Consider the following 15,742-nt stretch of genomic DNA (forward strand, 5'->3'; position numbering starts at 1 on the left):
GTTACTGTGCTGGCTGCTCCGTTTAAACGGACTGTGTTGAATTCAGTGTTAGTTTAGCTGTTAGACGGATGCTGCTGAGACAGGACCTTTCATTTGAACTCCATCACGCTAGCTTTTGGAGGCTCACTCCAAATCCTGCTCGCATCATTCAGACATCACACATCCTCTCACTCTGTCTCTGTGTCTCTCACACACACACACACACACACTCACACTCACACACAGCTGGATACAGTAGCCTTTTGCTAGCTAGCTAGCCAAACGCATTAAAATGGTGCTTTAGCAATTTAATATCGAGAAAGCTTGGCACGGCGCAGTGGTTTATTTTCCCGGTAAATACGATACAACCGAGAGCCGCCGCGGCTTGTAAACTTGATGAAATGCGGCGGTTATTGATGTTTCCACCGGCTGGGAGGCTAGCCAGTGGAGCTAGCTGTAGCGGGACAGATAAGGAGCCAGCCGGCCGATGACAGGCACACTGCACAACTGCACAGTGGCCATAAAAGTCAACGGACAAACCGATATTAACCTGGCTTTTTCTGCCTTATATTTACACAGATGTGTGTACATGGCGGTTTGCAGCACTGTAATGTTCCCGTCCCACCCCACTGACCTGCCAGAGAATCTTAATACAATGTCAATTTAATGTGTTGAGCTGGTGCATTCAAAGACCGCTGCTGCTAGGCGGGTGGGCAGCTACATGAATCTGGGAGCTGCAGCTGACATGCATACATCCCAGACAGCAAGGTGTCATTGATTCACCGGCAGGGCAACCAGAAAGTACTAGTTTCATAGAAAAACAAATCTTTTTTTTTTTTTCAATGTCATATCAGTGTTCAAACAATGAGCAGTAAGATCACGAAACTGTCGGATTTTGGTTAATTTGATAATAAGTTAATTTGGTCACTTTTCAGTGCATTCAGTCCACTTGAATCAGTGATAAGTGAAAAAGATGAGGAATATTAGATTTGATGTGTTGTGTAGTGTCGATACCTTGAAAATGACTCTCTTAGTTGTCTGGAACTTCTCTATTTTTATTTTTTTATGGGGGGGGTGATATATGTAAAAAGTGGCTTTCTTTGAAGCCAGGACAGCATTGCTGAATTTGACATAGACAACAGGTATCTATTTTCAAAACCTGTTCCATCACACACACCCAGGAGGTAGAGCGTGTTATTTGTTCAGGAATAACCTGTGGGTAACTCTGCAGGCTTATTTGCACTGCAAATAGCCCGTCATGTGTTATTTTATTATTATTTTTATGTTCTTTAAAATGAGTTGATGAATCGATGTAGATGGTGTCTTTACAGACTTGTTGCATCAGCTGTCCCACCTGTTCACACCACTTGTCCTCTGTCCACCTATACGTTATGAGCCATAATTGCAGAGGAGCCCTGTCTTCTTCCTGTAAAATGCAGCACAGGTGTATGAAAGTGTATTCAAAATGTTGTTTGGCCGCTATATCTAATCTCAACAGGCGTTTGGTCAGGCACCGCAGTGTGCCTGATTGTCTATTATTCTACAATTGCAGAAGGTTGCCCCCCATGTCTCCTTCTAAAGTGTGTCCTCTGCTGCACATGAAAGATCGCAAATATTAGGTAAAGAAAAACAAATTCTCCTGTGACTTATTGACATTGCCGCGTACGTTTCAGTGGTGATTACAGAGGCAAACATTACCCTCCCTCACACAATAACAATCCCTTACCTGTGGCTTAAACCTGGACTGTGGAGCAGTTTGATGAATAAAGGTGGACTAAGAAGCTTAAAGGCTAACTCAGGGTGTGCAGGTGTTTTATTATTTTCTTTTTTTGGACCAGATGACGCTCTAAGTGTTATGTCTTTGGGGCGCTCAGTGGTCAGTGCTTTTGATAGAATTATTTGGTTATTTATGTTAATTTGATAATAGCATGGCTGCATGATTAGAACTGTAATGGTAATCCCTATTATTTGCGATTACTATACTGTGACCGTAATTATCACATGCTATTATCCGTTTTAATGGTTTGAGGAACGAAACTGAATGCGCTTTTTGCGTCCTATGATCACCTTTTCATAATTACCATGTTTCCCATACGATGATGCTGAAATTGTATTTCATCCCTGTTATTCTATAATATTCTTCTGAGAATGTGTAGATTTTGTAAGCACTGACTGGCCCAATTTTGAGAGTTTGCCTGGCTAATTTGATACTCATTTAGCTTTAAGAAATTCAATATTTTCCTCCTCCATCTGATTGGTGTAACCCCCCCACACACACACACACACAGTGGGCCTGGTTGCTGTTTTGTTCTAAACTGACTGAAATCACGTTACGTGTCCAGCTTGAAATGCATAGCATGTAAGTGTACTCAGGCGGTGGGGGTGCAATTTAATTTACTGTTCAGAATTGGCTGGATTGAAGGTGTTTTGCAGAATATTTTTTTTTTCAATATCTGTGCATTTAGCCAGACAGAATGAAAAAAACATCTTCGCTTGAGTCACAGAGAGGCTAATAACAAAACTGCCTTTCGACTCTTGGATAGAAAAGACAGCATATAATGGAGAAAGAGAAAAGTAAACACCGCACCACACGCATGCCAAGCCTGGCATTTGTCACGATTGGCAATGTGAAAATGAGTGTGTTGCAGCCATAGATTAGGCTGATGAGGCTATGAACTGTCTAAGGCACACACTGCCCACTGTTATCTTCTGGAATATTTGTATTTCTATGGTGAGCTGCAGTGTAGCTGGATGGTTTGGTCCAAGCGGCAACGAAGTGAGAAAATCTCTTTTTCTCTGTTTATATGTTTTCACAATGGCGTACTTGCCAGCATCATATTGAATTGCTCAAGGTTAGAGGTTTTCTCCAGTGGGACTTGCGTCGGAATGCCTGCCCGTTTACTGTACATCTCCATTGCTTGTTTTTCCTTTACGAAGGCTGGCGTGCTCCCTCGCTCGTTTCCTCTCTTTATTTATTTTGCGCTGCGTCTTTTAATAATTATGAGGGTCTGGTCTTGATTAGCTTGGCTGTCTCCAGCTCTACCCTTTTTTGTTTTGATAGGGCTATCGGGTTTTTATCACAGTGCAGTTTCTTCTCACAACAGCCTTGACAAAGCTGTCAGTCAACCTCCATGGATGTTTTAAGGCCTCACAGAGAGATCTGTGAATGTGGAAGTGCAGACAGATGGGTTGATCAACAGACAGGCAGCCTGGCACACCAGCTGACAGGATGTTGTGGTAGTATGTCGAAAACATGTTGAATCACAGCCCTCGGCATGTCTGTCCTTACTGTTAAAGTCTGACAAACTAAGGCTGTTGTGAAGCTGTTTGTCGATATTGTGATTTACTTTCTGTTTTCCTTGGCAGGGGAGTATCGGGATGTGGTATGTGCTTGCCTCTCTGTGTGGTTCGCCTCAGCTCCTGCCTACTGTATAGCAGGGTTTTAGACCTCAGCCAAATAAGTCCAGATTCAGGCCTCTCTGATTTATGAAATTCTCTCCCCTTCTTACCGTATGTCCTTTTTTGTCTCTGCAGGCCAAGACATGAGCTTCTCCCGCTGAACGTTATTGATGCTGAACTGGTGAGTTTTGTGGTTGCTCACTGCCAGTGGTCACTGCTGCAGTCCACATTTATTTTTCCTATGTTATTTTTATTCAGTTCCTGTTAGGTTTTGTCTACCATCTGGTAGCAATTGATGAAAAGGCTCTATTCCCAGAATTTAGTAAAACCTCTTCAATATTAGTTTCTTCTTTTCAGAGCACCCAGTTCACGATTGCATATTAATAGCTTAGTGTGTGCATAAATGTGTATGAAACATATGGCCTCATCCTGCCTGTAGGCCTACTGGACGAGTTATGTAATCTGCATGTCTCAGTGTGTAATCTAATGTGCTTCTGGATACACAAAAACAAGGGGGAAACCAAAAAGCAACAACCATCAAGAATGCAAGGAATGATAAGGACTAGGATCTAATATTTAGCGCACATATGCACCTGACTCTTATTTTGTTCGTAGTCGAGTTCTCATTAGAGAATACAGATGCTTTTATCTTCCAAGTGTTCAACACTGCAAACCACTTGCATTGAGAGCTGGAACCGACTGACATTTTATTGGATTTGCGCTGAATGATGGAAGCACGAGGCCTAATTTTTCACCGTATCTTTCATACAAGACTGATGTGCAACGTTCGCCGATCCACAGCCAGACATCACTCATTGATAAGCAAGTTGCGTGACTGCTGCTGCTGCTATGTGCTCCCTCATGCTAGGCTGGAAACTGTAATAGGGCTGAGAAGTGATTGCTCTCTATAATATATTCTGTATTAATTATGTAATATGTATTAATGATGTGATGTGTAGCATGATGGCTGTCTGTTGGCTGGGCCTGATTCATTTGTAGATTTTTACAGACGAGAGAGCGATACATTTTCATTTTTGACCGACTTGCAAGAATAGTGACGTGCAGTTATTCCTATATTGAGCAAAGCATCAGCACAATGGCAGAAATAAGCTATATTAGGAGACTTTAAAATCTGAAACTATTTTTTAAATATAAATCACATCATGGGCAGATTTCACATACTGTTTCATCTCTCAATTCATAAATATGTCTGATATATCTGAGATAACCCTGCTGATGTTTGAAATGTCAGAACCCTGTTATTCCCTGGCTACTTGGTATAAACTGTTGATATATTTTGTATGTAATAATATTCAGATGTATGTGCTGAGGGAAGAAAGAGATAATTCAACAGCTCTTTTATTAAAATTGTTATGCTTGTAATTCCTTGAGTGTATCATAAGCTAGTCCCCTTCAGTTTGTTAATACCAAACCTGTGCATGGCTTTTCACATTACCAGATCAATTGGCCAAGTCTTTGATCAGGGGTACCCATCTTGCTGGGAACACTAAAACGTTTTCAAAATCCTCTAGTGATGTTCCAGCCTAGGACCAATTCAGTAGATGAAGAAGCACGCACGGGAACGCTCAATTTTCCATTTTGTCTTATGTGGCTGCATAAGACAAAATGGATGCAAAGATGGTGCAAAGATATGACAGAAGGAAACTAAATTCTCCTCTTTGTGCTCAGTGAGGAATAAAATGGCTCACAATAGACACAGTTCATGTTTCTCAGTTTTGTGGTCAGTTTGTTTCAACATGTATTTGGTACAGCACGGAAAGTGCATTTGCTAATGTTAAGGTATGTTTCTGATAACATATTAACTACCCAGCGTGTAAAAATATTCTAAAAATGTGAATACACAGTGACACAAAGCTCAGTTCACCAGTATCGGATGAATTACATTTGATTGAAATCCCTTTAAGCAATAACAATGCCTATAAGCCTGTTTTCATGTAATCGAGCATTTCTTTAGTAAACTGCCACCTCTAGTGTGTTATGACATGTTGAGCTCAGTGTGCTTTCATATGAAACAGAAGTAATAATAAAGAACATTAGACTCATCCAGTGTTAAATTCAATGGTGCCTCCTCTGATGAAGCACCTCTATTTGATTCTTCCAAACGGTGAAAACTCAGATGCTATTAGTAGCAGCAGCGGTCATACATCAGCAATGTCTCTACTAGCAGCGGCAGAGTCAACATACCTAAATCAATTCCTATTTCAAGTGTTTGCATGGATCCAGCACACTGAAAGGCTGCCCTACCCTCCGCTCCATTTTCAGACCTCGACATTCATTGAAAATATGGATGTGACAGTCACTTGAGGCTGCATCCGGGATGACAAGGTGTCGCTTTCAAAGGAACAGGATCTTTAAATGATTGCAAAAGTAAAAATAAAATGTCCCCTCTGAAATCGTAAAAAGAAACCAGTATCATGTTCATCTAAATGTGCTGAAGCTTGTTTTGTAATACGTAAAGTGAGGGAAGGGAGATGCTCAATCATTGTTTCTGACTGAATATATGTGCAATTCAGTGTTCACGAATATCATTTCTATATAAGGGCTGTATGACTGTGGTTGTGATAAAAGTTGGAATGTGTACGTCTGCTTAAGCCACACAAACTACATAGACTTGATTTAAGCTTCGTTTAGTTTTATAGTCAAAGAACGTCGTCTTCGTAGGATCAGGTATAACTAAAAAGGTTACTCAGGAGGAGCACTTAGAAGAGCATAGAAAACCTTTTAAGATACTACATGAAACACTTTATCATCACGGGTGCTCGGTTCTACTGGTCTGTGACACTGCTAAAAGGCTCAGTAAATCCCATCATCACCCTGTGCTCCCTGCACTGATAAACTCCACTCTATCAGTCTCAGCTTCAAATGCAAGACAGCTCATCAAAACATGGCCTGACTGGTCCAGATGTTGTAGATTAATATGCGAGCACAGGGATTGCTGCTTGAAGAAAGAGAGAGATCAATGATGAGGCGTGTGCGTCTTCAATACAAGGGTAAATGTGGCTGGAGGGTGAATATAATGACAGGGGTATTCTCTGCAGACTCTCAGCCAGCAGCAGAGAGCGAGAGGGAGAGCGGAAAGCAAAGCGGACAGAAAGAGAGGGAGACGCTCTCTCTCACACCAACTGATGGGAGCTGCCGTCATCAAGTCAATATTTACTCTTTCTTAACAAAAAATTGGCAGCATTAGCCTAGCTGATTCAGTAGGAGGCAGCGGGAGCATCCTGGTTTGTGTGAAAGAGGCTTCGAAGAGTAAAAACAACACTTCAGTGATAATAATTGCAGCTCAGCTACACGCGTGGCTCTAAAAATATACTGAAGTTGAAAAGGAGAGCTATTACCCAGCACTCTTTGTTTCTTCCCTCCTTCCATCCCCCCTTCTTCTTTTAAATACACGCTCGCAGTGTGCACATTCACTTTACCCATGGCTCAATCCACTATGGGGATACATGTGAACGCAATTTGCACTTCCAATTAAACTGTCGACCTTCGCTCTAGAATGCAAAACTTGATTCTGTACCTTCCTCTCCTGGATAGTTATTATTACCCAGCCAGCCCAATAATAGAGAGAACAGGGCTTTACAATACACTGACGAGGATCATTGAAGTCAGCAAAATAATTAGTACATTTATCACACTGTCGGTATTTGAGGGTAGAAACCTTTAGAAACCCTTAACTATCGATTGGTTGTATATTGTCTATATATGTAACGATTTATGTGCTTGTGTGACATGAAGAGAGTAAGCTAATCAAAATTGTCCTTTGATCACTAGAGATACCATCTCTGACGCAGAGCAGGTTGTGGTTCTGGGTTTCCTACAACAGTGGCTTCATTAGGCAGAGAAAAAGAGAACATCTGTGCTGGTTGTGGGGTGAGAAAACTGGTTTCTAAAAAGAAAACTGCTGCATTTGTGTGCTTCGTAGGGTATGCGACTTATTCACATTAAGATAAAAAGAGAGAGTGAACAGAGACGCTAAATACACAGCAGAATACATTAGGCTAGAGTTAGCCCAAAGCATGGTGCCGAGCCTCTAATACAGCTCCAACACATGACTCGCTTGCCAGATCAGATGACTAGATAAACAGCAGGAATGTTGCTTCTTCCTCTTTTTCTTTTTTTTTTTTTTTACAGCAGTGCTCTTGTCTGTCTGGGAAAGAGAAGAGGGAGAGAGATAAATGGTATGTGTGTGTGTGCAGCATGTGTACAGCATGTGCCAGAAGAGCATCTTTAATCAGCTCACTACTATACAGGATAACAAGTCCAAGCAATTATGTAATATTTAGCAGCTGGGCTTATCACTTATCCTGCTCCGTTAGGTTGAAATGCAGAATACAGAGCACAGCACCATTGTCTCTATTTTATTATTGACTTGCATAATCTAATGGCTGTGAGGGAATGCCTGGTTTTGTGCAGATATCCCCGTGTGGAAAAGCGTGAAGTATTTAATATTGGCCTAATTGATGTACTTCTTTGTTTTATGTATTAAAAGACAAAGATTTGAATGGTGTTTTTGTAGGGCATTTTTATCTAAACAAATAAATAAATAAATGCTCCCTGAACTGGAGGACTGAGGGAAACAAGCAAATTTATAGTATAAACACACAGCATAACAGACAAACAGCATGGAAAAACTTGAATTTCCGACCAGTGCCAGATATTTGTCAAAGGCTCCCAGCCATATTTCATGAAACACTTCTCGCATGTCATTTAAACAAACCTCAGGGCTTAGCACATGAATCCATTAGATGGCTATCATAACAAACTGTGGAAGTAATGTAAAGTTTAGAAAAGTGCCACAATCAAAGCACATCATAAGAGGAGTGTCATAAATCTTACTTTGGCAAATGCTGGGAGACATTTTTTTTCCTCCCCTAAATGACACAATTATACCACATGAGGACGAATAGGAAATTCTACATATAGTGTATATATCATTATACAGTTTTATCAAGCGGCACTTAATCCAGCCGCTTTATCATACATTGGTCTCCATGCCCCATTAGTGACTCTGGTGTTAGGTGGCCAGTCACCAACAACAATAGCTGTTGTGTGTTTCACAAAGATGTGATTAAACATTTCACAACAAAATGTATCAGATTTGGCTTAAAATTGACTGAATCGTTGTGTTTCTGTAACCCCCGCTGACGGAGATGAGTTATACAAGTTGTCAGAGTTTGAATCAGCGATGAAAAGAAACCTTATATGACTGGTTTCATTGTAGTACAACACTGAAAGGAATTGCTTTACTTATTTTCAGCAAAGACCTTGAATTCTACAATCCTTTCAGACATGCACTTCATTATGTTTTACTTTACTGGCAATTTTATGTCAGTCTCAGGTTTGAATAAGCCCATACGTCTATTTTGTAAAATTCATGATGGCAGTCCTACAAGGTCAAGCCTCAGATCAGAACAGTCTATAAAAAATGTTTTTTATTCTTTTTTTTTTTTCTGAAGAAAAGGCCACAATCAGTCGTCAGACCTTAGACTGGGTCCCTGTCTCTACAATTTAAATTTCCCTTAATGCCACCTGCTTAGAGAATGAATATCCAGTGAAGTACTTAAAGTTGTAATCCTTATAATTTAAGTGGATTTGGTTAAAGTGGCAACAGCAAGTGTGGTTTATTGCTACAGGTCCCAGAATTCTGGGGTGGGTAAACACTCATTGAGCAGCTACTTTGTTTGAAATAAACCAGAAGAGCAGCTGGTGTATCTATTTACAGTGCAACCAAACAAACTCAACAAAATGTTTTAATAAAAATGTCAGTCAATAACAATTGCAACCTCAATCGGATATCATGCTGCACACGCACACAACAGCAGAGCTGGAGAGTTGGATGTGTGCAGCCTGTTGCTTGCAGCTCTCCATCATTGAAAGGGCTCACCTGGTAGAGGTGCGCCCCATGTACCAAGGATACGTCCTTGCTGCAGCGACCATGGGTTTGAATTTGACCTGTGGCCCTTTGCTGTATGTCATCTCCTCTCTCTCTCCCTTTCCTGTTCATGTCTAAAGTAGTCCTGTCTAATAAAGGGAGAAAAAGCCCCCCAATATATAATATGTATATATGTTCCATTGATGAAAAAAATGCCCCAAGTGACAGTTGTCTTGTTTTCTAGATGCATTTTTGATTACCGTGGTCAGCGCATACTGCATCACGTCTCCTGTGATTTCTTCTATAGGCGATAAAAAGAATGCTTGTGATATCAAGCATCAGCAATACATAATGTTCGGTTTGCATTTGCAGTAACTCAGCTCTGATGTGGTGTCAGAAAAGTGAATATTCAGCAGTGAGGCTGATATCGATGAAATAGATTACATGCATGCCTCGTTTCCTGTGAATCCCGCGTGCGTAGGTAGGCAATTTGAATCCAGCACAGGAATGGCAGATTCTTTCACTAACAGTGAAAACGTATATACTGTATAGAGAGGTAATTACAGAATGTAAATACACTAAGTAGGAACCTGGGTTTAATTTCATGAAAGTACGTGATTTGAGCAGACACAAATTGACCAACATCAGCCTGCGAGAGAACAGAAAACACTTTTCTTTCTCTGTATCATTATTTTCCATCTCACTGTTGTTCTCTATCAAGGCCCTCTTATGTACCAGATACCAACTATTGTGTGTGACTTAGTGTCATCTGTAATGATCATGTCATGTTTGAGTACAGTCATAATGGAATATTAATTTAACAATTTAATTCTTTAGTTTGAAAGTGAAAATGGCATCACTTAAACAGATTACATGTCTGAAAAGGGCTAAAGTAACAGTGAAGTGCTGCAGGTCTCTGCAGAGGCTTCATCTATACAGTGTTCCATGTCATACCAAATTGTTCTGTATATTGTGCTGTATAATAGCTCTCAGTATTAGCTGAGGTTGAATTCCTATCATCGGTAGTAAAGAACCTGTCCCTGTGACAGTGTCCCTGGACTCTGGACTGCTAATGTAATCCACTAATTAGCCAGCACATTGGTTGAAGTGCTCTCCCACCCAGACCTAATTTTGTTCTTATTGAAGACAGTCGTCCATCATTCTCCAGGGGAAAAGGAGTGATGTTTTCTCTGTGCTCTCTCTATGACTCACTAAGTAGAAAAACTCTTCCTCTCACCTTTTCTCTCTGCCTGGATTTTACTCTCTGGCTACTGCTCTCGCTTTGGCCCTCAGGGAGCCGGCTCCTGACAGCATCACAGAGAAAAGAAAAAATTGAAAAGTCAAAGTGTATGTGAAATGTGTGTGTGCATCTCTCTTTGTCTGACTGCCATTCTCTCCACCACCATTGTTCTCTGCTTCTCTCAGGACGCCTCTCCTTTCGTCTTTGCCTCCCATTTCAATTTCACCCACGTTCTACTGAAAAGACACTAAGAAGTGTTGTTTCAAGTCATTCATTCCTTTCAAACCAGTGCTTGCCAGTGGTTGGCTTTTTGAAAAATGAAAACATTAAATCACATGTATTATTGGAGCCACGTATGTATAACGTTTTTTTAGACTTTGTAAAAAAGAAAAACATTCAAGAAATTGGTAGGTATTTAAAAGCTTATTTTTATTTCTCCACCAGGCACATTTCCAATGGTAAAAAATTATACAAAAAATACAGTTATCATCATAACAAGTAGGGATGTATAGAATCAACTCACAATCCGACACAATTCACGATTTTCTTATGATTTTTTTTAACAAAATGACATTGAAGATAAATTATGACTAAAAAAGATTTTCTCAGAAAAATCTCAAATATATTTTTTATTAGGTTTTCTTAATAAAATTTTAGAATCTTTTTTTGTTAGGTAAGGTATAAACCATTTAACATCTCACCAATTTGAATCTGACATATCTGTGATTTGAGATTGTGATCTGAAAGTCTGATGAAAGGATTGATACCACTCTCATGTCTGTAAGCTTAATATGAAGCCAGTAGCTGGTTAGCCTAGCTTAGCACGAAGACTAGAAACAGTGGCGCAATAACTTCCCAGAGTCATGGCTGGTTGCCTGGTAACATCACAGTGATTACAAAAAAAAACATAACCCACCACATGTCATTTCACTTAGGTTTAAATGCGGCTCAAACAAACAAGATATAATGTGTTTATTGGAGTAGTAGACCCTAGACAGTAGCTTTGTCTTTACCGTACAGACACGAGAGTGGTGACAATCTTCTCATCTAACTCTAAGTCATACTACAGTGATAATTTAATAAGTTGTACTACTATAAAACATCCAGTTTGTCCATGCAGTTCAATCATGCTTTGGTGTTCCTGTTTGTCTAGATTTCCATCTGACCATCCATGATCCATGAAATGAAGATACGACGAATAAACCTCCCTATTTTTAGGTCTCACTAGGTCTCCCTCTACTTGGACCCTCTCAGAAACCCTGCTGCCCTATGGGACACAGCTGCATGATAAACAGGGGGCGGGGGTCTCTCAGAGCGCTCCTCTGGCCGGAATTAGTTGGTGTTGTTTGATGTCCCCTTCACAGTGACTCGAAAAAGCGCAATATAGAAGAGGAACATAGCTGACATCAGGGCTGACATGAGAGTTGTCCTCTCAGTACCCTGACAGGTGCTGTTCATGACAGCAGACAGCCAGCAGTGAGTCACACAGAGAGCTATGTGTCAGGCTATGGGTTGGGTCGATTTCCTGCGGCGGAGACATATGCTTTTGGCATTTTCTTCACAGCGAAACTGGCTTATAAGAGACATTTTCCTTGCTGTCACCCTCCCAGTCTTTAGTTATTTAGCACATGAAGATATATATGCATGTCTCTCTTGTTTTATAACCATATTTTTCCTGTTGATGTGTATAAAAGTTTGTGTGGTCTTGTGTGCTATTTTTAGAGTGGGCTATTCCAGGTAACATGGATAATGTCACTTCCCCTGCCATATCCCATCTTGTGATACCTGTTGGAGTGTGTGTGGTTGGCTCTGTTAACAGTGCTGTCCTTTTAATCAGCACCCCTGTGTGGTTCCCCCTGTAGAGCTGTCGCTGGTTGAGTGATGATGTTAAAGCTGCCACTGTTTACAACATTTAAATCCTCTGGCAGGCAGGGGTGAGATTACCAGCCTCTTACCTGTTGCCCTAATCAAAGGAATTATTACCGCACCGCTGGATGTTACTTGGAATAGCACCCTCTAAAAATACACACATACACGTAACACACACGCAGAAAGGGCAGAGGGAGGGAGCCCATCAGGTAGCAAAGTACATCCATCCTTTGTTTGACATTGTGTATCCATCACTGGACTATACTGGTTGTGGTGCTTGCCGGGAGTTTCCATGGTAGCACTTTTTCACTCTAGTTTGCAAGTATAGTTCTTCTGTGTTGACAAATCGATGAATAGAACAGAAAATAATAGAGTAGTATTGCTTGCGCCCATATTTCCACTCGGCAGCATCTCAAGAACCAACAGTGGTCTCTGTTTTCAAAACTGCTGCTTAATATTTTGTCTGTTACTGGACTAGTTTGTTCCAGACAGTGTGTCCATAAATAAGCCTTTTTACTACAAACATTTATTACAATACTGTTTTTATCTTTCTATCTATTGGTGTATCTATCTGTCTGTTTTAAATATGTACTGTAGCTGTCTGTCTCTCTGGATCCTGCTATTGTGTTCTCACCTAAACCCTCATCAGAACATAAATACTGGTCTCTGCATACATGACATGGTTTCCTTTTTTGGTTCAGAGCATACCCACTGATCCTCTCCCCTGGCTGAAGAGGCCTGTGAACAGCTCTTGGCCAGTGAGGCCACTTGACATGTACAATATTTGATCCACATAAGCTGCCACTGTGGGAGAGGCACATCCACATGAAGAGGAGAGGAGAGAGAGATAGGAGGCAGATGACTCCAAAGACAGAATGGATGGAGCTGGGTCAATATTGAGTGGATCAATGGCAGGTTGCTTGTCATAGAAATATTGAATCCTAAAGCAGTTTGTGATTACTAATTGATTTTTTCTTTTTTGGTTTAATCCCCTCATGAAGTAAATCACTTTCTGTGAAAAGTAATATCCAAAGCAATATATTCTAAGACGACCCTCTGTGTTCTTTAAATGTGGCTGTATGCAGCTAAATGCCCTAATATTTAATGTTTACAAGTTGATGAGGTGTCTTGCTGTCCTTGATATTAATAATTCACGGTGGCTTAGAGGCACAGTTTGTTCAATTTCCACCATTGTTAGATGATTACACACTTGATCTGTTCAAGCCCACATGAGAGCCTAATAACTGCCCATTGCTGCAATTGCTGTCAAAGGGATGAAAGAGGTTGCTACTGTATAGTTTACTTAAAATATAATAGTGTTTCTTGAAACCGAAACAGTATATGCGCATGTTATTAGATTATGTGGCTAGTAGCCATTATATTGTGCTGACTTTAATCTAAATAAAATTGTATTTTAACCAAGCTTTGACCAAATTTAACCCCCTAACCCATTTACATAGGTTACATAAAGAGCTGTTTAATTCATAAACCTGTTCATTTGGCCTTTATGTAAGTGTGTATATAGAGTGATAATTAAGAATGCTTCCTTTGTAATACAGTAGAGTATTATAATTTTATTTCAGCACTTGGCCTCAATAATATAAAGGTTTAGGACATTGCTTTGAAACCTTCTTTTTTTATGGGTGTACATGAGATGGTTGAGCGTTGCTAAAGATGTTCCCCTGGGAAAGACACATCCTTCAGGAAATGGCCATACAGGAAGTAATAGGCAGAGAGCTTGTGTAGATGATGTACAGTGGAAATGATGGCGTGGCAAATGTTTCCAGGATAACATCTGTAGCATGCCTTGTTAGATAGCTGTATTTGTTGCAAAATTCATTAACAACTGTGGTCATGTGTATAAATACCCTTTAAGTAACTGGACTACGACCTCCACAGACATGTGTTCATACATGCACATACACACACATATGTGCAATACACATTCACAGACTTAGTATAGAAGGCATCGCTTTCTGTTTCAAATGTTTTTGATTTATTTATTTATTGTACTTGTCTGTTGGTATGCCACAGACTTGAATGAAATGAATTTCCCTTTAGGGGCAATAAAGAATATCTAATCTGATCTAAAAAAAACAGAAGATATGACATACCATTGACCATTGGTCATGTTAACCAGCTAATGAGTCACTTTTGTTTTATCCTCTTCAAACTGTACCCAAAAGATGTACTTTATGATGAGCCTTCTGCAAAATGGAACAAAGGGGACTGTCACAGGAAACAATTTTTTACTGATCCTACAAAATTCAACATGAATAAACCAGGATAATCCCAGATGTAAATACAATCTGCAGAACAGCAACTTTTCCCCACTTAGTTGTTGAAATCTATCCTACCATGTCTATGGTACTCTAAGTTTATCTTGCAAAATGATTGTATAAAGAAACCATTACCGCTACAGTTCCTGTCCTGTACTGGGCAAAGCAAGATGGAGCTGTGATGATGAGGTGAGGAGTGACACAAGGCGAATCGCAGTCACTGCTAAGTACAGGAAGTGTTGAGGAATTTGTCTTGTCTTTGCTGCGGACATAAGGATATGAGATTGCTTGCCAAGTGGAGGATTATCCTCTTTTCCATCTATAGTGTTGTCCCTGTTTCGCTCTGTCTCCCTGTCTGTCCCTTTGACCCAATCTGTAGTTTACATTTACATTTTAGGCTTTTAGTACACTCTCTTATCCTCAGTGACATAGCTACCACTCAAAATCTATAGCAGAGCAGATGCGGAGGTGGTACTGTTTGTCTAATTTGCCAGCTCATTTCCACCACTCTCTGACGAAGGCAGCCTTTCTTAAGGGAAGCAGCTTCCTATTAAAAGTTTATTAAGCAGAAGCCAGAGGAATGATTAAAATTCAGCTCAAGCCAAATAGGATGAGCAGCATAGGCGGGGGGGACTGATTACACCCCAGTGTGTGTTATGCGTCCGAGGGCTTGTTTGTGTGTCAGGATCTCCCCTGAAGACATCAAAAGCATCAGTAATATTACTGTAAGTGTATGAAACGGCCGAATAATGGAATCAGCAGCACGTTGAATATCTGCAAATTGCACTTCACTAATGTTGTTTTGTCTTGTTTTTTATTCACTTCTCTCTCTTTCTCTCTCTCTCTCTCTCCTTTCTCCTCAATGAATCTCTTTAGAGTGGTCCAGTGCTGTCCTCCAGTGTCCTCCCCTCCCCTCAGTTTTCTGTCCCTCTGTCTGTCACCTGGTAAGTACACTCAGATTCACCTCCCACATATACAGTACAGAGGCTTTCACTGTTTTCAATCCTTTATGCAATCATCATCTCACTGCCTGGCTCGAACTGCTGCCATCGTTATAGAATAGCCAAGCACATGATAGGTATA

At 40.4% G+C, this 15,742-nt stretch overlaps 1 protein-coding gene across 2 annotated transcripts in view; it reads left to right on the forward strand.

Annotated features, from left to right (window-relative positions):
• LOC118340894 (1-phosphatidylinositol 4,5-bisphosphate phosphodiesterase beta-4-like) overlaps nt 1–15,742 on the forward strand; it is a gene marked incomplete at its 5' end in the record, with an annotated part of 65,646 nt that overhangs the window by 401 nt on the left and 49,503 nt on the right. For both annotated transcript variants that reach the window (XM_035679051.1, XM_035679052.1), the window contains 2 exon segments: nt 3,514–3,559; nt 15,536–15,603.

This window comes from Morone saxatilis, unplaced genomic scaffold (genome assembly GCF_004916995.1).
Source record: "Morone saxatilis isolate NCDOM2014 unplaced genomic scaffold, NCSU_SB_2.0 Contig7, whole genome shotgun sequence".
NCBI classification, from domain to species: domain Eukaryota; kingdom Metazoa; phylum Chordata; class Actinopteri; family Moronidae; genus Morone; species Morone saxatilis.